Here is a 24,967-nt window from a genome sequence, read left to right as displayed (position 1 = left end):
GAGAGAAAGAGAGAAAGGTCTTCCTTTTTTCTGTTGTTTCACCCCCAATGGCCGCTGTGGCCAGCGTCCTGTGGCCTGCTCACCACGCTGATCCGAAGCCAGGAGTCTGGTGCTTCTCCTGGTCTCCCATGTGGGTGCAGGGTCCAAGCACTTGGGCTATCCAAGGAGAGCTTTGATCAGCTTGTTATTTATTATAGGGGTCCCTCGGGCTGTCAGAAAGCCCCTTTTTTGCCATTGGAATGGATGATATAGACATATTGGGAATCTGTATATGTATTGACTGTCTTTCCTTTGGCTAAGTTGACAGCTCGAATCAAGGCTAACAATTACCTGTTGGGAGGTAGTGCCTTGAGGTAGGGGCCCTGCCTCTATTATTCTATATGAGGAAGAGGAGAAGGTATCACCTGATGCCTCTTAATTATTGTGCATCCAGTGGGAAAAGGGGGAGTTTTAGAAGCACTTCCATCAATGAACCAATCCGGGGCTTTGGGAATAGGAGTGTCTGTGAGGTGGTGAAATGTATTCAAGGAAATCAGGACAGGAATGAGGTCCGAGGAGATCAGAGACAGTACTGGGGATGAGAGTAGCTGGGTTGAGAGAAGAGCAGCAATGAAAGGTAACTGTGGGCTGGAGAAGCATAGAGTGAAAAACTTGGACACGAGATGGAGCTACAGATTGGAAAGCCCTGTGGCTGAAGAGCTCTTACAACCCATGAGAGGACCAGATTTGTAAAGGTTGATATAGGGTTAGCTTCTGGGCCCCAGGTGTGAGAAGGGCTGCTGTGGCCAGGACCCTTAGGCACTGGGGCCAGCCTTGATAAACTCCATCTAATTGTTTGGAGAAATAGGCCACAGGGGTAATAGCGTCTCCATCCTTTTGGGCCAAGAGACTGAGTGATTGCCCCTTAGATCTATGAACATAGAGGAGGAATGGTTTAAGTGGGTTAGGAAGGCTCAAGTCGGGTGCTTGTAGAAGAGCCTTCTTTAGGGTTTGAAATTGGGTCTCTTGGGAGGAAGTCTCTTGCAAGGGCTCATCTAGATTGCCTTTGGTAGCTTCACAGAGAGGTTTAGCAATAAGAGAAAAGTTTGAAATCCACATGTGAAAATATCTCATGAGTCCCAATAAAGAGAGGAGGTCTCGCTCAGTACATGGGAAAGGAAGAGTATGCATTGCCTGCTTTCAGGCTGGAGGAATTGTGTGAGTGTCTGGCATCACCAAAAGTCCCCAAAAAGCGACAGAAGCGGAGCTTTCTTTGGAGATACCCTATAACCTTTCTCAACTAGAAAGATGAAAAGACTAGTGGTATGTTAAAGACAGGTCTCTTGGGAGAGGCTACAAAGTAGAAGATAAATGGGATGGACAGCATCATTAACATGTCTGAGGTCCTATGCTAAGTATTAAGAGGCATCTGATTTTTAACCAAGAGTATAGGTGTGTTTCTGGGGAGTCAGTGGGAATGAGTATGTTAGCTTGGAGAAGGCAGTCTATAATAGGTTTTAGTCATCTATGGCCTTCTGGGCTTAAAGGATATTGGGGAACAACAATAGTTTTTGTAGTGTCTTTTAGAGAGATGCAAATGGGGGTATGATGAGTGCTGATTACAGGGTGGAAGGTATTGTACACCACAGGGTTAACCAAGGGAAGTGTGGAAGTCTGCGGTGGAAAGGTGGGGAGAGGGAGGTGTGTAATGTGAAGTATAAAAGTTTGTGTTTTATCCCCAGTGGAAATGAGATAGATGCCCCCAAGTGGTTGAGAAGGCCCCTGCCTAAGGCGGGTGGGGCAGTTAGGAAGGAAAAGAAAGGAATGCAGGAGAGTAACATTTCCAAGGGAGCAATACAAGGGAGAGGTCTTATCAGGCCTTTCGATTAGGACTTTCATGCCAGCAACAGAGACTGAGGAGGGAAAGAGTGGACTGCAATATTCATTTAAGACAGATAAACTAGCCCCAGTGTCCACCAAGAAAGAAACTCGCTTGCCAGACACTGTCTCTATTACACTTGGGTCCCTGGGCTCATCTGCAGTGGGGGCTGTGGAACTCATGCCTCCTCATTCTGTTAAGTTTAACAGAGATGTCTTGTGCTGGCGGGATTTGAGCAGAGGGCTATTCCAGAAAGGGGAGTTCCCCTCTCTAAGGGCAGTGCATTTTCCTAGCCACTGCCTGCAATGCTGGAATTACATATCACAGCACTGGTTTGAGTGCCAGAAAGAGAAGAGGCAAATAAACAGATGGAAAGAGAGAGGAGAGAGAGAGAGAGAGACAGAGAGAGAGAGAGAATCTTGTTTCTACCTATTCACTCCCCAAGTGTTTGCAACACAGGTACTAGGACATTCACATGGATATCCCACATGGGTGGCAGGGGCCCAAACCCTTGGGCCATCTTCCACGGCTTTTCTCAGGCTTTCACAGGGAGCTGGCTTGGACGTGAGGCATCTGGCAGACAAAAGGGTGCCAACATGGAATGCTGGCACTGTAGGCAGTGGCTTTAAGTGTATGATGCACATAATGGTTTTCTCTGGGAGATTACTGTATGACAAGGATGGAAGATAAATAACTTTATAGTAGAGAACCTGACAAACACTGCCACAGGCTGCTGATCAAACTCAACATCAACAGTCACAAATCATGTCGACAGAGTGGAATCTTGATAATTATGATGGGGGAGTTTCCTCAATTTGGTGTTTCTTCCTTCTAAATGACAGTAGCTCCACTTAAACTATTAGAGAGATAGCAGAGAAACCCCAGTAGAGGATTTTTTTTTTTTTGCAAAATACCTTGTAAAACTCCTCAAATAATTCTGAGAAACTGTCATGACCAAGAAGATACTGAAAGAGGATAATCAAAGGTTTTCTGGGGATATAACTGAGTCCTAGAACAAGACTGAAAGATACTGTGATAAACCCTTAGAATATTTGAATATTACATGTGCTATAGCTAACAATAACATATCAATGTTGAAAACTAATTGCATCAAATTAGCATGGGTATTCAAGGTCTAAACCAGAGGGAAGACTGGTGCATGATATAAGAGACTTGCACTAGCTTTGTAAGTTTTCTTTAAATCTAAATGCATTATGAAAGAGAAAAAATAAAATATCACAAGACAAAAATCAAAAGTAGTTATAATGAAAATATAAAATGATTCAATAATACATTCACTGAGATATATAGATATTGATATATATCAAGAGTACCAAAAGGTTAAAAGAGAATACATAGCATTAATTGAGTGACTAAAGAAGAAAAATAAAATAATAAATCCGAAAGAGCAGGAGTGTGTGTTTTATGAGAGAAGATATGGATAATGCTCTTCTAGCACCTAATAAAATTGAGGAAATAAACCCAACACCTACTTAGAACCTAATGGAATTTTTTTTCTTATAGCACTAAGAAAATTCTATATGTAGCCAAACAAATATGAAAGCAATTACTTCTTGATGTCGGTAATATCTTAAAAGTTGTAGGGAAAACCATTGGTATTACTAAATGGGCACCTAAATAAGATGATGAGGAACACTATTTAGTGTACATACTCTGGAGATATTTCAGTAGATTTCTCTCCTGAAGTTTACACATCCTCAGTCATGATCCTGACCACATTCTCATCAATAAAGATAACAGTAACTGAAAGGTTTTGATATACAGTATATTTTAATATTTGCAATGCATCATTCTGTTGAAACTTTTGAGATTTAATTTTTATCAGTGATCTTTACAGAACAGTATAAGGAGACTCAGTTTGATAACTAACACTAAATCATGAGTTATTTACTTATATACATGTGCTTCCATTTAAGAAATAACAAAGACCATGCAGAATAAAGAGATATCTAAAACATACCCAGAAAGGAAATATTCAAGAATTGAAAAAAAAAAAAAAAACTACAACAGATATGCACTCAGGTGCACTAAGATATTGAGACATTAGTTGATGATATGATTTTGAAAATAGGACAAACATTAGAACTCTAATGTAGTGTTTTTATTAAATTTGAACAGATAAATCTGTACTGCTGAGGAAAATATTTCATCATTTTTTCCTTAAAATTTCTGCCATGATTGCGTACACTGAGGGTGATGAGGATTTATAATATGTGTGTTGTGTTTTTAGGATGAGCCCCTTCTAATTTCACTTTCATTGAATTGAGAATACTGGAAATTAGAAATTACCTTACTGAAACTCGCTTCCATCTAGAAATTTCACACATAATACTTAATGTTTATTTTTAAGATGGGAAGAAAACTACTCACACGCTATGTTACTGTAGTACTTTGTTACTGCCAAGCAAGAGCAGGGAAATATCAACTCTATCTTTTTGAAAGACAGAGTTACAGAGAGAGGTAGAGACAGAGAGAGAGATCTTCCATCTGCTGGTTCACTCCCCAGATGGCCACAATGGCCAGAATTGTGTCAATCCGAAGCCAGGAGCCAGGGGCTTTTTCCAGGTCTCTCACCCAGGCGGAAGGGGCCCAAGGACTTGGGTCATCTTCTACTGCTTTCCCAGGCCATAGCAGAGAGCTGGATTAGAAGAGGAGCAGCTGGGACTAGAACCAGCATCCATATGGGATGCCAGCGCTTCAGGCAAGGGCTTTAACCTGCTGCACCACCGTGCCGACCAGTCTTACATATTTTGTATTAAATCCATTGCTACTTAAAATTCTGAAACTAGTCAGTTTCCTTTACACAACTGACACACATCACAGATTCATTTATACTTCTTTTTTGGATGAAAAATAAAGATGTGGGGTCAGCGCTGTGGCGTAGCAGCTAAAGCTGCTGCCTTCAGTGCCAGCATCCCATAAGGGTGACAGTTCAAGTCCTGGCTGTTCCACTTCTGATCCAGCTCTCTGCTATGGGCTGGGAAAGAGTAGAGGACGGCCCAAGTCCTTGCATGGGAGACCTGCATGGGATTCCTGGAAGAAGTTCCTGGCTCCTGGCTTCAGATCTGCCCAGCTCTGGCCGTTGCAGCCATCTAGGGAGTTAACCAGTGGGTGACCTGGAGGAAGCTCCTGGCTTCTTGCTTCTAATTGGTGCAATTCCAGCCATTGCAGCCAACTGGGGAGTGAACCAGTAGATGGAAGACCTCTCTCTCTCTCTCTCTGCCTCTCCTCTCTGTGCAACTCTGCCTTTCAAATAAATAAATAAATCTTAAAAAAAAATAAAGATGTGTCTTAATGTGAACTGCAAAATCTTAGAACAGGTATGGAACTGATTTACAACTGCTGTTGAACACAAAACAACATTCACTCATCCAAAGGAAAAATGTGCCAGGGGGACAGAACAAGGAGCTCTTCAAAGGACCTCACAGTTTCTGCTGGCACATGAGGCACCCTGCATTTGTAAACACAAGTGATGGTAAATATTTATTGTAATATCTAGTGTCTACATATTCAGTCTGAGAAAAATAAATTGGTTTAAAATATGAGTTGTTTCATATAACAGTTTGTAATATTTTCTCAGAATAATTTTCGTTTGATAACCACCAACCTTGTCAACAGTTTATAATACCACATTTATTAGCAAGAAAGAATAGCATGACTTATTTTTAACTGAGAGTTCCAGTTCTTTTGGACTCTGGAGTAAGCCTTGTCTCTCAACTCTTTGTAAACATTTTTTAAAATGCCTGGTGTCTACACATGAAAGAATGAAAGATAAGGGTTTTCTCCTCTCTTCTCTCAATACATGATAGTTGCAGATGTTATAATTGCCTATGCAAAAAGGCAGGGTATCTTATCTCACATTCAAAAATACGTTCCTAAACTGAGGTATCCTCTTTCCAGACCTGTGTAAAATGCATTCGACTGGGGCTGGCACTGTGGTGCAGCAGGCTAAAGCCCTGGCCTGAAGCACAGGCGTCCCATATGGGCACCAGTTCTAGTTGTAGCTGTTCCTCTTCCGATCCATCTCTCTGCTATGGCCTGGAAAGCAGGAGAGGATGGCCCAAAACCAGGAGCCCCTGCACCCATGATGGAGACCTGGAAGAAGCTTCTGACTCCTGACTTTGGATCTGGGAGAGTGAACCAGCAGATGGAAGACCCCTCTCTGTTTCTACCTCTATCTCTAACTCTTCTAAATAAATAAATAAATAAAATTTGAATGCATTAGACCATAAGGTTAGACACAGCACAAGAGGGAAAAATACATATTATATTTTTAAAGCTACTCTACATTTTATAAAAATACTTTGTGTTGGGAGCTGACACTATAGCGTAGTAGGTTAAGCCTACCTCTGTGGCACTAGCATCCCATATAGGGGCTGGTTGTGTCCCGGCTGCTCCACTTACAATCAGCTCCCTGCTGATGGCTTAGTGTTGCTCCCCGTCTTCGTGGAGGAACGACACAGGACCCTACGCTGTTCTTTTGTCTGCTCGGCCCTCCCCAGGTTTGCTTCTGGTTCTTCCCAGGTTGGCTACCGACCCTTCCACCTCCGTGGAAGGGCGGTTCCCCCTGCCACATTCCCCACTTCCTCAGGGGAGCGGCACACCGCCGGCCGGCTCTCTCGGGGGCTGCTCAGGTGTTCCTTCAGATAGATGTTCCTGGTGCATGTTGTCTCTCTCCTCCTTTATAGTCCACTTCCACCAATCCCAACTCTGCTACCCACACGCCGAGTATGCTGCTCTCCTCCAATCAGGAGCAGGTCCTGCTGTTTATTGGTTGAACTGGAGGCAGCTGTGTAGAAGCTGTTTCCTCCCTTCTCAGCGCCATATTGTGGGAGAGCAGATGCATAGAATAAGTCTTAATTCCAGTAACAGTCTAGTCCGAGTTGCTCCCCACAGCTTAGGAAAAAAAATGCAAAATGGCCCAGTGATTGGGCTCCTGTACCTACACAGGAGACTCAGAATAAGTTTCTGGCCGCTAACTTTAGATCAATCCTAACTTTAGATCAGCCCAGCTCCAGCCTTGGGGAATGAATGACCAGGCGGAAGGCCTCTCTCTCTGTCTCTCCCTCCCTCTGTCTGTAACTCTGCTGGAAGTTCGTTTTCGAATTTATCTCTCAAAATACAGATAGCCATTTCCTTTCATCTTTCGTTTATATTTTATAATAAACAGAAAAAATGGGTGTGTTAAATTGCTCCAAAATGGTTCAATGACTACTTTCACTTCCAGTTTGTCTAAACACTCTGCAATTCCATATTATTACATTTAAAATTAGCAATCTAAATAAATAGGTCAAAGAAAACTAGGTAAATGCTACTCTTACTTCCTGCTATTTTTGAAGTCAAATGAGTATCACAAATTTATGTGAATCACATATATTTTATATAACTTAATGCTGAGTTTATTTCTATTTTTTCTGAAATGTGATTTCTTTTTTTTTTTTTTTTTTTTTTTTGACAGGCAGAGTGGACAGTGAGAGAGAGAGAGACAGAGAGAAAGGTCTTTCTTTGCCCTTGGTTCACCCTCCAATGGCCGCCGCTGCCAGTGCGCTGCGGGCGGCACACCATGCTGATCCGATGGCAGGAGCCAGGTGCTTCTCCTGGTCTCCCATGGGTGCAGGGCCCAAGTACTTGGGCCATCCTCCACTGCACTCCCTGGCCACAGCAGAGAGCTGGCCTGGAAGAGGGGCAACCGGGACAGAATCTGGCGCCCCGACCAGGACTAGAACCCGGTGTGCCGGCGCCGCAAGGCGGAGGATTAGCCTAGTGAGCAGCGGCGCCGGCTGAAATGTGATTTCATTTTGTGTTTTTATGATAAAATCTTCAGTTTATCATAGAATAATTAATTTGCCAATGTGATAGTATTATTTAGTTATATGATTTCTATTAAAAATTTAATTTTTTAAATTATTTATTTGAAAGTCAGAGTTACACAGAGAGAAAAGGAGAAGCAGAGAAAGGGAGAAAGAGAGAAAAAGAGAGGGGTCTTCCATCCGCTGGTTCACTCCCCACATGGCCGCAAAACCAGAGCTGAGCTAATCTGAAGCCAGGAGCCAGGACCTTCTCTGGATCTCCCACACAGGTACAGGGGCCCAAGGACTTGGGCCATCCTCTACTGCTTCCCCAGGCCATAGCAGAGAGCTGGATTGGAAGTAAAGCAGCTGGGACTCAAACCAGTGTTCATATGGGATGCTGGGACTACAGATGGTGGCTTTACTGGCTACGCCACAGTGCTGGCCACTATTTTTTTTTTTTTTTGAAATGTAGCATCACTTATAAATACCTTATTCAAGACTCTCCCTGTGAACAATTAGTAAACTTCATAATTTTGATAATCTGCTCTTATTTCAAACCTAGTTAATGAATGAAACTGGTCATGTTATTTTGTGATTTTGCTCCAAATGCAGAATTTTCTTAAATAAATTTGACTTTTTAGGATTGATGAATAAGTTTCATTGTACATTGAAAGAGAAGTTAAAATAGTCAATATATTGTTTAGTAGCATACATTTCTTATCTCTCTCTTTCAAAATTCTACCAGAATATTTCTGATAATCTTATTTTATGTTTATAAAGTAAAATCGTTTATTTTTATAGTTCTGTGACTATTTTATGATAGGAAATTTGCATGATTAATTTCAAACTTTTGCACAGATCTGTCATTAAAAATATTCTTTTTATATGAAATTGGAAATAATCCTGTGAAAAGGACTAAAGCATAATGAGAATTAGAAATTACTACAAAAAGAAATAAATGCATGTATTCATACATATGATCATATGTCATGTTATTTTTTAAAAAATATTTATTTATTTATTTGAAATGTTTGAAACGGGGGAAGAGAGACTGTGTGTGTGTGTGTGTGTGTGTCTAAGAGAGAGAGAGAGAGCATATAGAGCATATGAATCTTCCATCTGCTGGTTCAGTCTCCAAATGGCTGTAATGTCCAGAGCTAAGCCAATCTGAAGCCAGGAGCCAGGAGCCAGGAGCTTCTTCCAGGTCTCCCATGTGGGTGCCCTCTGCTGCTTTCCTAGGCTGTAAGCAGGGAGTTGGATCAGAAGTGGAGCAGCCAGGACTTGAGCCTGCACACATTTGGGATGCCAGCTTCACAGGCAGCAGCTCTTCCTGATACACAACGCCAGCCACAAGTTTTTTTGATTGCTATAAAAATACTATTTTTCATAACATTTTACTGAATTGCCTTCCCACATTTAAAAAATAGTAAAACATAACGTATGTAGACATCAACAGTCTAACATTTTGTATATGAGCACAATCCCAAGTTAAATTGTTCTCACTATAATACACTTAAAATGATTCTACCTAGATCTGGTAACATTACCCAGTCCATTCTATACCCTTCTCTAAAGGAAGGGTATAGAATAACAAACAATGTGATTGAAGGGGCAAGAGGACTAACGAAGATGTTTGAAGAGCTTTATTTTAATTTGTATTAGGCATGTTGGTATGTCATGCAGAGAAAGAGGATAACCTCATATTTGAATACATGTCCATTCTCCAGTAGTCACTTTTTATTTATATTATTTATTGTTATTTATTCACCAATGAGTAGGAACAGATTAATAGAGATAAAGAAAATAGTATGTTAATCTAAGGTGTTTTGTTTCTATTTTTTTTTTTCCACAGGGGGAGTCCTGGGGGCAACGTCTTTGAGAATTAGAGAAACATAATGAACACCAGAAACAGGTATCCTTGGGACCAACATGTGGCTTAGAGGCTTAGGCCAATGCATGTGGTGCTGATATCCCATATAGGTGCCGATTTGGATCGCAGCTGCTGCACTTTCTACCCAGCTCCCTGCTCAAGCACTTGGGAAAACGGGATGATTGCCCAAGTACTGTGCTCCTGCACTCACATGGGAGACCCGGATCAATTTCCTGACTCCTGGCTTTAGCCTGTCCCAGCTCTTGACTTTGCAGAGTGAACCAGTGAATGGAAGGACTCTTGTTTCTTTTCTTTTTTTTTTTTTTCTGTAACTCTATCTTTCAAATAAATAAAATAAATCTTTAAAAACAAAAATGAAGCCATAATAAAAGTATCCTTGAAAAATGGGATATTCCTAGTTGAATAAATGATCTATGTAAAAAAAGCAATCTCTCAAAATCTACTTTATTCTTGAAGAAATAGAATTTTTGATATCAGAATGAATCTCTCCAAATAAAATGTTTCAAAATCCAATCTTATAATGCATAGAATAAATCACCCTTCATGAGATAACCTGTAAAATAAACCCTCTCCAGAAGACAGTGCAACTACTTGGTGCTTTTTTTTGCTTTCCAAAATACTCCCATCATTACAAACTGGTGTCGGAAGCTTCCCCACTTGTAACACTTTCTATACCCAGTAAATTGATTTTTTTCCCTGTCTTTTCATGACAGACTGATTTTTATAAAAGCCTGGGACTACCTCATTCATTTTTATATTGCAGCATGTGGTATGTTTCAGAATTTTCAGGGTTTTTTTTGTTGAATGGATGAATAGAATATAAAAAGTAGGAGGATGAAAAATAATAGTAGATACTTTCAATAATGCAAAGGGAACAAGTGCTGGAAATTATTATTTCTCTTAATGCTTACTATGTTCTTCCTGTGAATATTTACGTATTTCAAAATAGCCTATGAGGAGATTAAAAGTATATTTTCTACATGTAAAAACATTTCAAGATATATTTTTACAATGTTGCATTTGCATTTATTAAATGTGTACATCTTTACAGAAGTCAAATTGAGTACCCGTTTCTTTGGGTCATCTGTACAGTAGACTTGGGAGGAAATTAACCAGAATATGGAAGAATAGTGAAAAACCAATACAACAAACTTAAATGTGGAGTGTGAGGTAATCAAATCTTAAAGAGCAAATGTGATCCCTATTTTTTGAATAATTTTCCATGACTCGTCTGCAATGAAGCTTTCCTCTCTGTTCCTGCAGGCCTCAGGCACACCATCTGCTTGCTTTAGTTGTCACTAGCCATCAACATATACTATTCCCACCTGGCTCCTATGTTGCAGTGGACCAGGATGCTGTTGTCTTCAACTTTTTATCTTCTAATTACTCATAAATATAACACAAAGCTGGTCTTTTATTTAAGATTTTATTTATTTACTTGAAAGAGTTACAGAGATGCAGAGGCAGAGAGAGAGAGAGAGAGAGGTCTTCCACCAAATGGCTGCAATGATGGAAGCAACAATCTGAAGCCAGGAGCCAGGAGCTTCTTTCTGGTCTCCCACATGGGTGCAGGGGCCCAAGGACTTGGACCATCTTCCACTGCTTTCCCAGGCCATGGCAGAGAGCTGGATGGGAAGTGAAACAGCCAAGACTCAAACCTGCGCCCACATGGGATGACGGTACTCAGGCGGCAGCTTTATCTGCTATGCCATAGCACAGGCCTGGAAAAAGCTGGTCTTAATTAAAACCATCTTACTACTAATTTCCAAGAGGAGACATAGAGAAAGAAAAGTAACTTAACATACAGCATAAGACACATAGAATACTTAAAATTCACAGACATAAAACAACATTCTCATTGTTTCTTTGTGTAGCCTCTAGTCACTGCCTTATTTTTTTTTATAGATGGCATCCTGAACGTTGCAAAGATTTTCTTGAAGCTGTTCTATGATCCCTAAGATAAGATGTTTTTCCTCTGTTGTCAGTACTGAGGCAGACAGAAATCTTAAGGTATCTCCTCCCCACTGGATTATTTTTCCCTTGTTATTCAATCAATCATTAAACCAGATAATGTTGAGGGGGTGGTTTTAAAATGGAATTAAGGCTATTAGTCAGGTACCAACAAATTAAGGAACTCAATGTGTATTACCTGGACTCAACAATTCTATTAAACAAGAGAAAAGGACAGGTCTTCAAAGAGGGAGGTGCCTTTCTCTGAAGGGAGGAGAGAACCTCCACTTTGACTATGACCTTGTCTAAACAAGATAAGAGTTGGAGAACTCAAGGGGCTTCCATAGCCTTGGAAACTCATGACTGGTGCATAGGGAGATTACTGATGCCATAAACAGGAGTGTCAATTTGTAAAGTCAACAACAGGAGTCACTGTGCACTTACTCCTCATGTAGGATCTCTGTCCTTAATGTGCTGTACACTGAGGCTTAATGCTATAACGAGTACTCAAACAGTATATTTCACTTTGTGTTTCTATGGGGGTGCAAACTGTTGAAATCTTTACTTAATGTACACTAAACTGATCTTCTGTTAAAAAAAAAAAAAAAAAAAAAAGAAACTATCAATTCCCAACTTGACTCTCACTGGGATTAAACATGACAATAGGTCTGATCTGATTTCATCATCATTTAAAAAAAAATCATCTATTATTTTTCACTTTATGTTTCTGTGTGGGAACAAACTGTTGAAATCCTTACTTAAGGTATAATAAGCTGATCTTCTGTATACTAAGATAATCGAAAATGAATCTTGATGTGAATGGAAGGGGAGAGGGAATGGGAAAGGGGAGGGTGGTGGGTGGGAGGGACGGTATGGGGGGGAAAGCCATTGTAACCCATGAGACGTACTTTGGAAATTTATATTCATTAAATAAAAGATAAAAAAAAAAAAAAAAAAAAAGCAAACAAGAAAAAAAAAAAAAAAGAGAAAAGGAAGACAAAAGAGTGCATTAGAAACATAACTAAAGAAACAAGTCAGAAGAGATCATTCAGTGTAGGTAGGAGACTGAGAGGGTAGACAGCCTCCATGGGCCAACACGAGCCTCAGCCAGAGGTGGGTGTCTCAGTTCTGTAAGCACAGATAGCTGAATCTGATCAACAGCCTAGGAGAGCTTGTGGGTGGTCTGTTCAAAGTCTTCAAATACTTTCCCACATTGCCTCTGCCTTTGAGAAATCCAGATCAGAGAGCTCAGCGACTCATACTGGTTTATAGACTGCAGAATTATGATTCAACAAATCTCTGCTTTTTAAACTTCTAAATCTGGTAATTTTTTGGCATTAATGGTGATCTAATGTAAATATGAAATCTCTACACTTAATTCTCTGCAAATTGTTTTATCAGCTTAGCCATTCTTTCTTACATATTACAGAAATGCACACACACACACACAGACAAGATTGACTTGTTGAGTGTCTGTAGGTTCAACCATAATTATTCATTCACTCAGCAAGAAGGAAGGTTATAGGCAGATATGACAGAATTGTATGAGAATTGTATGAAGATCATAGATGCACAAAAATAGCACAAAATAGTTGTGCACCAACAATTAGTACAGTGTATGATTTTTTCAATGTTGTGGCTTTGTGTATGTATATTAAAAGAGAAAGACCAAATCCTAACAGCCCTTCAATCATTTATCAAAAAATTGAACATATATTTGTCACGTAGTGGGCCAGCAACTGGAAAGTCAGTAGCACACAAAAGGAGACATGGTTTCTTGTGGTAGAGCATTCAGTTCAGTCAGAATTCATGTTTAATCACAATATGTCTCCAGTAAGAACTGTTACAGCCTAGGAATTCTAGGTGGGCCTTGCAAATCAGTATAAGTTATTTATGGTTTATCCTATTATCAACAGGAAGCTGTTGCACAATTCAATTTTGGATCTTGAGACATTCTGCTAGAGAAAGAGAAGATATTATCAGATTATGTTTTTCAAAATCACCCTGATGGCTACATGGTTATTAGGTATTTATTTTAGCTATTTGTTTCTATTCACACAACATACACACACACACACACACACATATGGAGAATCTATAAGACTGTCTAAATTAAATATTTAAATTGATCTGACTGGAATTCCTGTGGGTCACATAAATAGTGATATTTAATGTTTTAAACTGAATAATGATCCCCCAAATATCCATTTCCTATCCCCAAGAACACGTGAAAATTTACCAATATGATGAAAGTGAACTTGAGACAGGGCTATGTTAATGATCTTGAGTGGGGATATTGTCCTCTTAGTCTTAATACCATCACAATGGTCTTTTTTTTTAAGATTTATTTATTTATTTGAAAGTCAGAGTTACACAGAGAGAGGAGAGGCAGAGAGAGAGAGAGAGAGATCTTCCATCCACTGGTTCACTCCCCATCTGACAGCAATGGGCAGAGCTGCGCTGATGCCAAGGAGCCAGGAGCTTCTTCCAGTCTTTTCACATGCGTGCAGGGGCCCAAGGACTCAGGCCATCTTCTACTGCTTTCCCAGGCCATGGCAGAGAGCTGGATCAGAAATGGAGCAGCCGGTTCTTGAAATGGTGCCCATTTGGATGCCAGCACTACAGGCTGCAACTTTATCTGCTACACCACAGCTCCGGCCCCTACAGCGGTCTTTGTTAAGAGATTAGAGTGTATAATAACAGATGTGACCAAAGAAGAGACAGGCAGCTATGAAACAGAGAAGAAACAATATAAGCCAAGAACTACAGACTGCTTCTTAACAGGGCAAGGGCAGGAATCATACTTTATCCATTTCAGTATTTTTTTGTTTTAGTATCATTGGTTGAATTCTGTAATTAACACACAATTATTCTTAGGTGTTTAAATTTTAACTGAAAAGTGATCCCTGTTAGGAATTTGGAAAACATTATGCTGAGTGAAATAAGCCAATCCCAAAGGGACAAATACCACTTGTTCTCCTTGATAGGTGACAACTAACTGAGCACCAAAAAGGAAACCTGTTAAAGTGAAATGAACACTATGAGAAATGGTGACTTGATCAGCCTTCACCCTGACTGTTGATGAGCAGCTTAATATGTTATCCCTCTTAGTTTTTTTTTTGTTTGTTCTACTTAATACTTTTGGTTGAATACTGTAATCAATACACAATTATTAAGTGCTGAAACTTAACTGAAAAGTGATCACTGTTAGATATAAGAGTGGGAATAAGAGAGGGAAGAGATGTGCAATCCGGGACATGCTCAAGCTGACTTACCTCAAACGGTAGAGTTAGAAACATACCAGGGGATTCAAATTCAATCCCATTGAGGTTGCATGTACCAATGCCATCTCACTAGTCCCAGTGATCATTTCTGTTCACAGCTGATCATAATGATAGGACGAAGAACCAAAGGGATCACACAAACAAGACTAGTGTCTGCAAATACTAGCTGATAGAATAAAAAATGGAGAGAATGATCCAGAATGGGAAGTGAGATACACAGCAGACCCATAGAATGGCAGATGTCCTAAAAGCACTCTGGCCTCAGAATCAGCTCTTGAGAGTATTTCAGGCATGGAAAGCCAAGACACTCTGGGGAAAAAAAAATAAAAAAAAAAAAACCTAAATGAAAGATCTCCGCGAGTGAGATCCCAGTGGAAAGAACGGGTCATCAAAGATGGAGGTACCTTTCTCTGAAGGGAGGAGAGAACTTCCACTTTGACCATGGCCTTGTCTAAATATGATCAGAGTCAGTGAACTCATGGGGCTTCCATAGCCTTGGCAGCTCATGACAAGAGCCTAGGGTGATTACTGAGGCCATAAACAAGAGTGTCAATTTGTTAAGTCAACAACAGGAGTCACTGTGCACTTACTCCTCATGTAGGATCTGTGTCCTTAGTGTGCTGTACCTTGAGATTTCATGCTATAACTAGTACTCAAACAGTATTTTTCACTTTATGTTTCTGTGTGGGAGCAAACTGTTGAAATCTTTACTTAATGTATGCTAAACTGATCTTCTGTATATAAAGAGAATCGAAAATGAATCTTGATGTGAATGGAAGGGGAGAGGGAGTGGGAAAGGGGAGGGTTGCGGGTGGGAGGGACGTTATGGGGTGGAAGCCATTGTAATCCATAACCTGTACTTTGGAAATTTATATTCATTAAATAAAAGTTAAAAAAGATAAGACAGGAAGAAGGAGGGAGAAGGTAAGGGCAAGAAGTATTGTTATGTTCTTAATACTGTATATATGAAATACTTGAAATCTGTCCTCTTTATATAAATAAATAAATCTACAATATATATCTATATATATATATATATATAGTGATATATAGATATCACTTCCATGAACAATAAAGGGAAGAGATTGTGGAGTAGAGCAGGATTGGAATATTTCCATGAGTGTTGGAAGTATTTGAGCCTCCCTGTAAGCATGATGAGAAAGAAACAATTGCCTACCTGGAAATGGGTGCTATGTCTACTAAGGCCAAAATCTACTACTACAGAATTTCGGAGGTTTGGCAGTTTCTAAACTTCATTCTGTAATACAAACACAAGACTTTAAGAATCCTGGAGCCAGCACTGTCGGGTAACGGGTGAAGCTGTCGCCTGCAGTGCCGGCATCACATATGGGCGCCGGTTCGTGTCCCAGCTGCTCCACTTCCAATCCAGCTCTCTGCTATGGCCTGGGAAAGCAGTGGAAGATGGACCAAGTCTTTGGGCCCCTGCACCCACGTGGGATACCCAGAAGAAGCTCCTGGCACCTGTCTGGATCGGCACAGCTCCACCGGTTGCGGCCAATTGGGGAGTGAAGTAGTGGATGGACAACCTCTGTCTCTCTCTCTCTCTCTCTCTCTCTCTCTCTCTCATTCTCTCTCTGCCTCTCCTTCTCTCTGTGTGTAACTCTGCCTTTCAAATAAATAAATAAATCTTTAAAAAACAGAATAAAAAAGCATTTCTTAAATGCAAAACTATCTAAATATGAATAAATTTACTCTCCTAATATGATGAACTTACATTCTTCAAGAAAATCTTGAGAGGGTCATTCAAAAATAGGGAAATAATACTTGTAATGTGTAAATAAAAGATATAAAATAATCTAGAATGCATTACAAATTTCAGTGTAACATGGAAGGAGCAAACATGTCAAAAAATGTTTAACAGAAAATATGTGAAAAAGATAAATAAACAGTTAATAAATATCTGAATATATGCACTGATGTTACTAGTTAGAAGAAAAGTGAAATAAAGCTAGAAGAAAGCATAATGGTATCCTGACTGGATTAGCAAAATCAAAGTCAATCAATCTAATTTTGAGATGTACAAACAAAACCTGGTTCCCTTAGACATTTCTAGAAAACCAATTTCCACTTGAATTTATTTTGAATATTTTTCCATTTGAAGGATCTTATAAATTATCCTGTTTTAATAATAATTTTTAAAATGTATTGATGCCACATAGAATAATTATGGATTTTTAGTGTATATTATATACAAAATCAGCTAAAAATTAATACTTATTTAAAAATATAATTCCTACAACTTAAAGGCTGTTTGCAGTTTCACAGCCTAGTTAGATGTTTGTGTTCACATTTGTCTAGCTACATTAATCATATCAGTAAGAACATAAACACAGTAAGATAAATACTAGTGTAACATGGATGTAATACAAATCTGTCTTTCAGGAATGACAGACATCCTCTGTGTAACAAAATGATGGATGTCATCATCTATTGTAACAAAACTTTTTTTCTTTTATATCCTGGCATTAATCAATACATCTGTTATACTCAGTCTAGTAAATACAATTACTAAATGGATGCCTAAACTGGTGAAATGCTATATTTATAATACTGTCTTAATAAATCACTGTCAATCTAGCAAGACTATAATATATGTATTTTATATGGAGGAAAGCACATAGATGATTAAATAATTAAAAACACTATCTGAATTTCTGTCACAATAGAAAGTAAACCTAGATGAAGAATGGAAGAGTGAAATGTTGAACTTCGTTTTTCTTGCCTATAAAGTTGTTATGTACTTTATTTAACATAAGTTGGATTGGAAATGGAGCAGCCTGGACTTGAACCAGCGCCCATATAAGATGCCAGCACTACAGTGCAGCTATGCCACAGCGCCAACCCCAAATTCCAGCATTTTATTAGGTAATACATATCAGACTGCAAATAAGATACCTGATAGTTGTCAGTTATGAAAAATATGCAATTTATTTGAATTTTCATAACTAAATCAGTTATTTAAATGAATATATTTTATATATTAAGGTCATCTATTTTGTGATGCTTAATATCCAACTGTGCCAAGAATGATAACATTTTATGTTAAATAAAACATGCTTCTGATACATAATTATACTATATAATTTTCTAAATAGAAAATTCTTTATAAACAAGTCATTTTTTAAATTTTATGAGTATCTCAGAGAGAGAGATAGAAAGGAGGAAGAGAGATTTTCCTTGTTATCTTAATTTTATGTTCTAATACCTATTATAGTTTAATTTAGGAAAGCATTATGCAAACATGAAAAAAGATTGGCTTGCTGGATGACTTTATAATTGTGTTCCATATACCAGGTTGTCACAACTAATTACTCATGTTTATACCTTAAAATGAATACCAACTTAGTGACACTCATATTCTTAAACAAAATGATATTAGCAGAACAATATTTTCTGGTTGAAGAATTCACTAGAGTACAAACATATTTGCATATCTTATCTGTAATTACAGAGGTTACTGTAGCAGGAAACTTCTTAACATTTTGCAGGGAACATTTAAGGAAATGCCCATACTCAAGGAAATAATATTAGGTTGATAATTTAATTATTAGTTTGATAGCTTTTTAATCTGGCTCATCATCTCTGTGCTTTAGCAATTACCATTTACATTCTTCCAGTAAAGTTTAACTAAAATTACCAAAAAGTCAACATATTTCCAAAGCAGTAAGTCTTGGTGATAGAAAAAATAATTCTAAGATTGAGTTTTGCTTACACTTTATCGTATACATATTATTTTAAAATAATTGAAGTCATGTTTTACATCTACCTATGCTAATAATATATCCCTTACTACTACACTTTATATTTTATTAAGAATTAAATCTATACGATTTTAAATGAATGAATTATATTAATTACTTTTTACTAAAGAATTTTTATGTTTATCTATTGATATCATCTACTTGCATTCTTACATGTTCATTTATTAAATATTGTTCAAATATATCCATCTAATTATATTTAGATGAGTAAAGAAGTTTGTGTAGATACACATAGTATATAAAAACAGTGAAAACAAGGAACTGTTATCACAATATCTACCTTTTGAAGCTGCAGAATTATGAAGCATTGAACATAAACATATACTGAAAATTTAAAACGCAGCCTACTTAATTGCTTTATGAATAAGTTTTCCTAATTGCTTACATATTGGGACACTAATATTAAAAATGTGACAATGAACTTGACAAAAACTGCAATTAATTTAAATGCTCCCACTTAGGCAAATGCTTTATATTGTGAGAGACTGTATTATGAAATAATCCATACATTCATAAATTAGAACAAGAAAGTTTGAAAAGGAATTTGAAGCAACTGGCAAGATGCAAAGAAAAAGAGGATTTGGAATGAAAAGAAAAGAGGATTTGGTGGCCCAAATTACCCATATTTGTCATGAACATTGATTTAATTTAACTCTATTGCCACACAATAATAACCAATCAAAAAGTTATGAAATTATTTTGCTTTTATCAATCTGAATAATCTGAACCCAAATCCTTTTTGACCCTCTGTATCCCAAAAAGTTTTTGACATCTGCATTTTTCAAATAGTTGTCTAAATCCTTACTTTAACTTGTTCTTTGTATACAAAGCCAAACTCATCCTGCCTATAATTTTACTCTTGAAATATATGGAAGAATAAATGTATGGTGGCCGGCGCTGTGGCTCTATAGGCTAGTCCTCTGCCTACGGCGCCGGCACACTGGGTTCTAGTCCCTGTCGGGGCGTTGGATTCTGTTCCGGTTGCTCCTCTTCCTGTCCAGCTCTCTGCTGTGGCCTGGGAGTGCAGTGGAGAGTGGCCCAGGTCCTTGGGCCCTGCACCCGCATGGGAGACCAGGAGAAGCACCTGGCTCCTGGCTTCGGATCAGTGCGGTGCGCCGGCCACAGCGGCCATTGGAGGGTGAACCAATGGAAAAGGAAGACCTTTCTCTTTGTCTCTCTCTCTCACTGTCCACTCTGCCTGTCAAAAAAAAAAATAAATAAATAAATAAAATAAAAAAAAATAAATGTATGGTAAAATAAGTGATGAAATTAATGCTTTTAAAACATTTTCATAAAAATAGATCACATTAAAGCAGAAGTATTCACAGATGTGTTCTTTTAGGGTTGGATAAGTATTTTCATTTCTGCTTAGAAAAAAAGTATTTTCACATAAAATTTACTTTATTTGGTACTCCTTTAATTTTTATATTAAATAGTTTCCATTTTGTAAAATTTTATTCAAGAGGCAGAGACAGAAACGTGGAGGAAATACAGAGAGAGAGAAAGAGAGAGAGAGAGAGAAAAAGAGAGAGAGAGAGAGAGAGACAGAGAGTGCTCCCATTCACTTATTCCTCCCCCAAATCATGGCAATAGCCATAACTTGGCTGAGTCATGCTGAGAACAGGAACCCAATCCAGGTCCCCTAAGGGAGTGATAGGAACCCAACTACTTGAGACATCATGGCTCATCCCCATGGTCACATTTTTAGAAATGTGGAGTTAAAAGACAGGGTCAGGTGCTGGCGCTGGGGCACAGTAGGTTAACCCTCCTGCGGCGCTGGCATCCCATATGGGCTCCAGGTTCTAGTCCCTGTTGCTCCTCTTCCAGTCCAGCTCTCTGCTGTGGCCCAGGAAGGCAGTGGAGGATGGCCCAACTGCCTGGGCCCCTGCACCTGCATGGGAGACCAGGAAGAAGCACCTGGCTCCTGGCTTCGGATTGGTGCAGCTCTGGTGGTTGCAGCCATTTGGGGAGTGAACCAACTGAAGGAAGACGTTTCTGTCTCTCTCTCTCTCACTGTCTGTAATTCTACCTGTCAAATAAGTAAATAAAATCTTTAAAGAAAAAAAAAAAAAAAAAAAAAAAGAAAGACAGGGTCAGAACCTGAATTCAAGCACTCAGATATGAGACGTGGATATCCTATCCAGCAGAGTAAATGCCTGCCCACCCTGCCCCCTAGCACTTTTTCTCAATTGGTAGAAGATAAGACACTGCATTACCTCATACAGATTAAACCAATGTAGTATTGCTGTATGGGTGTTTAAGTTTATTTGAGAGGGTTAGTACATTCCAAAAACAATAAGAAAACACTATGTATATGTGTACATGGGTATAGCAAATTTTTAAAACCTGTGTAGCGCCTCCCTTTAGGGAACTGGCAAATTCAAAGAAATCCATCCGCATAAGGCATTCACGCAATGGTAACTGTCTTACGTAAAATAAGTGAATTAAGATGTTATACGTGTGATAAGCCATCTGTTTCAGTTTTTCGTTGCTTTATTCACATGTGTCTCCTCTTACTCAGGTATTGGAAAGCATGTAATTGTAATTTCAGCATCATAATGTTGCAAAGAACATATTTGGTATACATAAAACATTCTCTTTCCTGAAATCATTACTAAATTCAAACAAAATTTCAAATTGGGATTCTGCCTTCAAATTTTTACAGATTGCTTCAGAAATTACACAAGCAAACATTTGTGATTCGTCCATTCTAGAAACCTATGAAACTTATAGTAGAAACTTATATAGAAACTTTTTGTCATACTTAATTGTCACAGTATCATCTAGATTATAAATATGTTTTTGAATACTGATATACATAAATAAATGTATATATTTATACACACACACACACACATGCATACATACACACATGGATGTAGAGAGTTCCTTTCCAAGTGCATGTTAAGAAGTAACTATCCTGGGCGCTATGACATAGCAGGTAAAGCTGCCACTTACAGTGCTGGCATCCCATATAGGTGCCAGTTCAAGACCCGGCTGTTCCACTTCCAATCCAGCTCTCTGCTATGGCCTGGGAAAGCAGTAGAAGATGGCCCAAGTCCTTGGGTCCCTGCACCCATGTGGGAGACCTGGAAGAAGCTCCTGGCTTCAGATTGGCTCAGCTGCAACTATTGCAGCCAAATGGGGAGTGAACCAGAAGATGGAAGACCTCTCTCTCTCTCTCTCTCTTCCTCTCTCTCTCTCTCCCTCTCCAACTCTCTCTCCCTCTCCCTCTGTGTAACTCTTTCAAATAAATAAATAAATCTTAAAAAAAATGGTGACCATTCTGTCACCAACTTTGTGGCATATTGGGTTAAGACACCACTTGCAATTGGGTTAAGATACCACTTGCAACACTGAGATTCCATATCAGTGCCAGTTCTAGTACTTTTGATCATATATATATATATATATTTTTTGACAGGCAGAGTGGACAATGAGAGAGAGAGACAGAGAGAAAGGGACAGAATCCAGCGCCCCAACTGGGACTGGAACCCAGTGTGCCGGTGCTGCAAGGCGGAGGATTAGCCTAGTGAGCTGTGGCGCTGGCCCGATCGTATTTCAACACAGCTTCCCTCCAATGTGCCTGGAAAGGCAGTGTAAGAAAACCTACGTTTTCTTGCACCTCCACCACCCATGTGGAACACAAAGCAGGAGACCCCGGCCGCTGGTATTGGCATTTATACTCTATTCTACATTCAGCAGCCAGTATCATTAAATGTGAAAAAGACCATGGTACTTCCTTGTATAAAATTCATTAATGGAGCTTCAGATTTCATTAAGGGTTATAGTCATAGTATTTAGTAACCTTTGAATCCTTCAACATAATCTTTAGCATCTCCAACACCTGAACCTCACAGTCCCCACCCCCATCCAAATGCAAACACAGTGCATCTCTTATCTTCATTTTTTATAATTTCCCCTTTGCACACACTATGTTCTGGTCAGTCTGGCATATTCCTATACTATATGTATTACCTCTTTGCCACAAATCCTTTGTTTACCATATTCCTTCTTACTAGAATTATATTCTCTGGACATCTTCATTTAAGATTCTCTTATTTTATGTATGTTTGTGTTCAAGTATCCATGTATTAGAGAGCACTCTACTCTCCATTCTGTAGATTATGTTTCCCTTATATTCCTTGTAAGTTCCAAGAGAAAATGAAAAATACAGAGTTGATGAATGGATAACGTATATATAAACTTCTGAGCTGATTACAAAATTTCATTGGCTTTTAAAATATAAAAACATGTTTCTTAACACCAAAACCAAAGTGGAGAGTCAAGTGCATGGTTAATTAGAGTGTTAATGGCTCTACCCTTCATGTAGTCAAATGATGTGGCTTCCATTCATCTTATGAAGGATTCTGCAGATAAAATTCGGAGGACTAACGAATTTGGATTAAAAAAAGCATTTCATCTGTATTTTGAATAATCACAAAATAAAATATTTCTGTTTATTATAAACATGGGAAATACAGTGGAGCAATAACTGTGACATTGTAGCCAATAACAAACATAATCATTTCCTATCACGATTTGCACATTGCAGGATACTTGTGAATGTTTTCATCCTTTTCACTATTTAGAAATAATGATATTTATTTTAACCTATGAACAGATGACACATGATTATAATAGTTTCCACTTGAACACTTTTTTTTTTTTTTATTTTGACAGGCAGAGTTAGACAGTGAGAGGGACAGAGAGAAAGGTCTTCCTTCCGTTGGTTCACCCTCCAAATGGCCGCTATGGCCAGTGCTGCACCGACCCGAAACCATGAGCCAGGTGCTTCTTCCTGGTCTCCCCTGCAGGTGCAGGGGCCCAAGCACTTGGGCCATCCTCCACTGCCTTCCTGGGCCACAGCAAAGAGCTGGACTGGAAGAGGAGCAACCAGGACTAGGGGAAGAGAGATGCAACATATGAGATGCTGGTGCTGCAGGTGGAGGATTAACCAAGTGAGCCACGGCACTGGCCCCTCACTTGAACACTTTTGCAACTGAGGGTCATATAGAGTGACCTTGGTTTTCTTTCTTCCAATTCTATGATCTTTCTAATTTTGAAAGGAATGCATAAAATTTTCTGCATATGATTAAATATGCCCCTATTGTCACTGCTGATTTATACATTAGCTTAATTCAACATTCTTTTTACCATTCTAAACAGAAATCTTATTGTGTGGATATACTGGGTGTGGGGTGAAGGTTTACACATTGATGGTCATGGCTTATGTCATCTACCTACCCAAAATGGATCAAATGATCTTTCTAGCTTATATATTTGATCAACTTACTCATGACACCATCCATCCATAATTGCTCGTCATTATCTTCTGTATGGAGTGCAAATGCTTCAATTTGGTATACAGAAAACATCTTTCACTCACCTCTGACAATACAGCCTCATATCTTGGTTTCCTGTATACTTCCATCTTTGCTGTAGCAATAATAATGATCACAGTAATAATTACTCTTTATAGAACATTTATTGTATGCCATGTATTAAGCAAAATGTTATATCATGTCATTTACTTTCCACACCATTATTAAGACATTTACAATTTTTATGTTCATTTTTTAAAATTTATTTGACAGAGTTATAGACAATGAGAGAGAGAGAGAGAAAGGTCTTCCTTCCGTTGGTTCACTCCCCAAATGGCCGCTATGGTGAGAGCTGAGCCAATCCGAAGCTAGGAGCCAGGTGCTTCCTCCTGGTCTCCCATGCTGGTGTAGGGGCCCAAGCACTTGGGCCATCCTCCACTGCTTTCCCAGGCCACAGCAGAGAGCTGGACTGGAAAAGGAGCAGCCAGGACAGCTCCGCGCCTATATGGCATGCCGACGCTGCAGGCAGAGGATTAACCAAGTGAGCCATGGCGCCTGCCTCAAGACATTTACAATTTTAATCTTTCAGTTACAACTAAGAAAAATGTTGTATGTGAGGTTTAGCAAATCACTGAAGGTCATACAAGGAGGAGAAGTGAAATCTAGGATTTGGATTCACACTAGTTGACTTCAGAGCTACAGAATTTTACCACAGTTCATAAAAGTCGCACTCCACACATGAGTCTATCATTTGCGCTTTTCCACCATGTGCTTCTGAACATCTTAACATAATACTTGCTATACATTGAATATCTAAAGTCATAAACCTTCATGGGTAATACATTTATTTCTTTACATCAGTATGTGTTGATTTTACATGCCACTATTATTGTATCTTTTAAAATCTAATTATAATATAAATCTATTAAATATATATAATATATAAATTTATATATATAAATATATATAAATATAAAATGTATTATAATAAAATTATTTTTTGTTAAAACTATAGTCTTTTTAAGAATGAAGAGACAGAAATTCTGGTTCTTATTTTTTTAAAAA

At 38.7% G+C, this 24,967-nt stretch overlaps 1 pseudogene; it reads left to right on the top strand.

Moving 5' to 3' along the window:
• The first annotated feature begins 543 nt into the window (after positions 1–543).
• LOC138843737 (proteasome subunit beta type-5 pseudogene) overlaps positions 544–24,967 on the top strand; it is a 187,658-nt pseudogene continuing 163,234 nt past the window's right edge.

This window comes from Oryctolagus cuniculus, chromosome 9 (assembly GCF_964237555.1).
Source record: "Oryctolagus cuniculus chromosome 9, mOryCun1.1, whole genome shotgun sequence".
Lineage (NCBI taxonomy): Eukaryota > Metazoa > Chordata > Mammalia > Lagomorpha > Leporidae > Oryctolagus > Oryctolagus cuniculus.
This window is presented reverse-complemented; position numbering and strand designations above follow the sequence as displayed.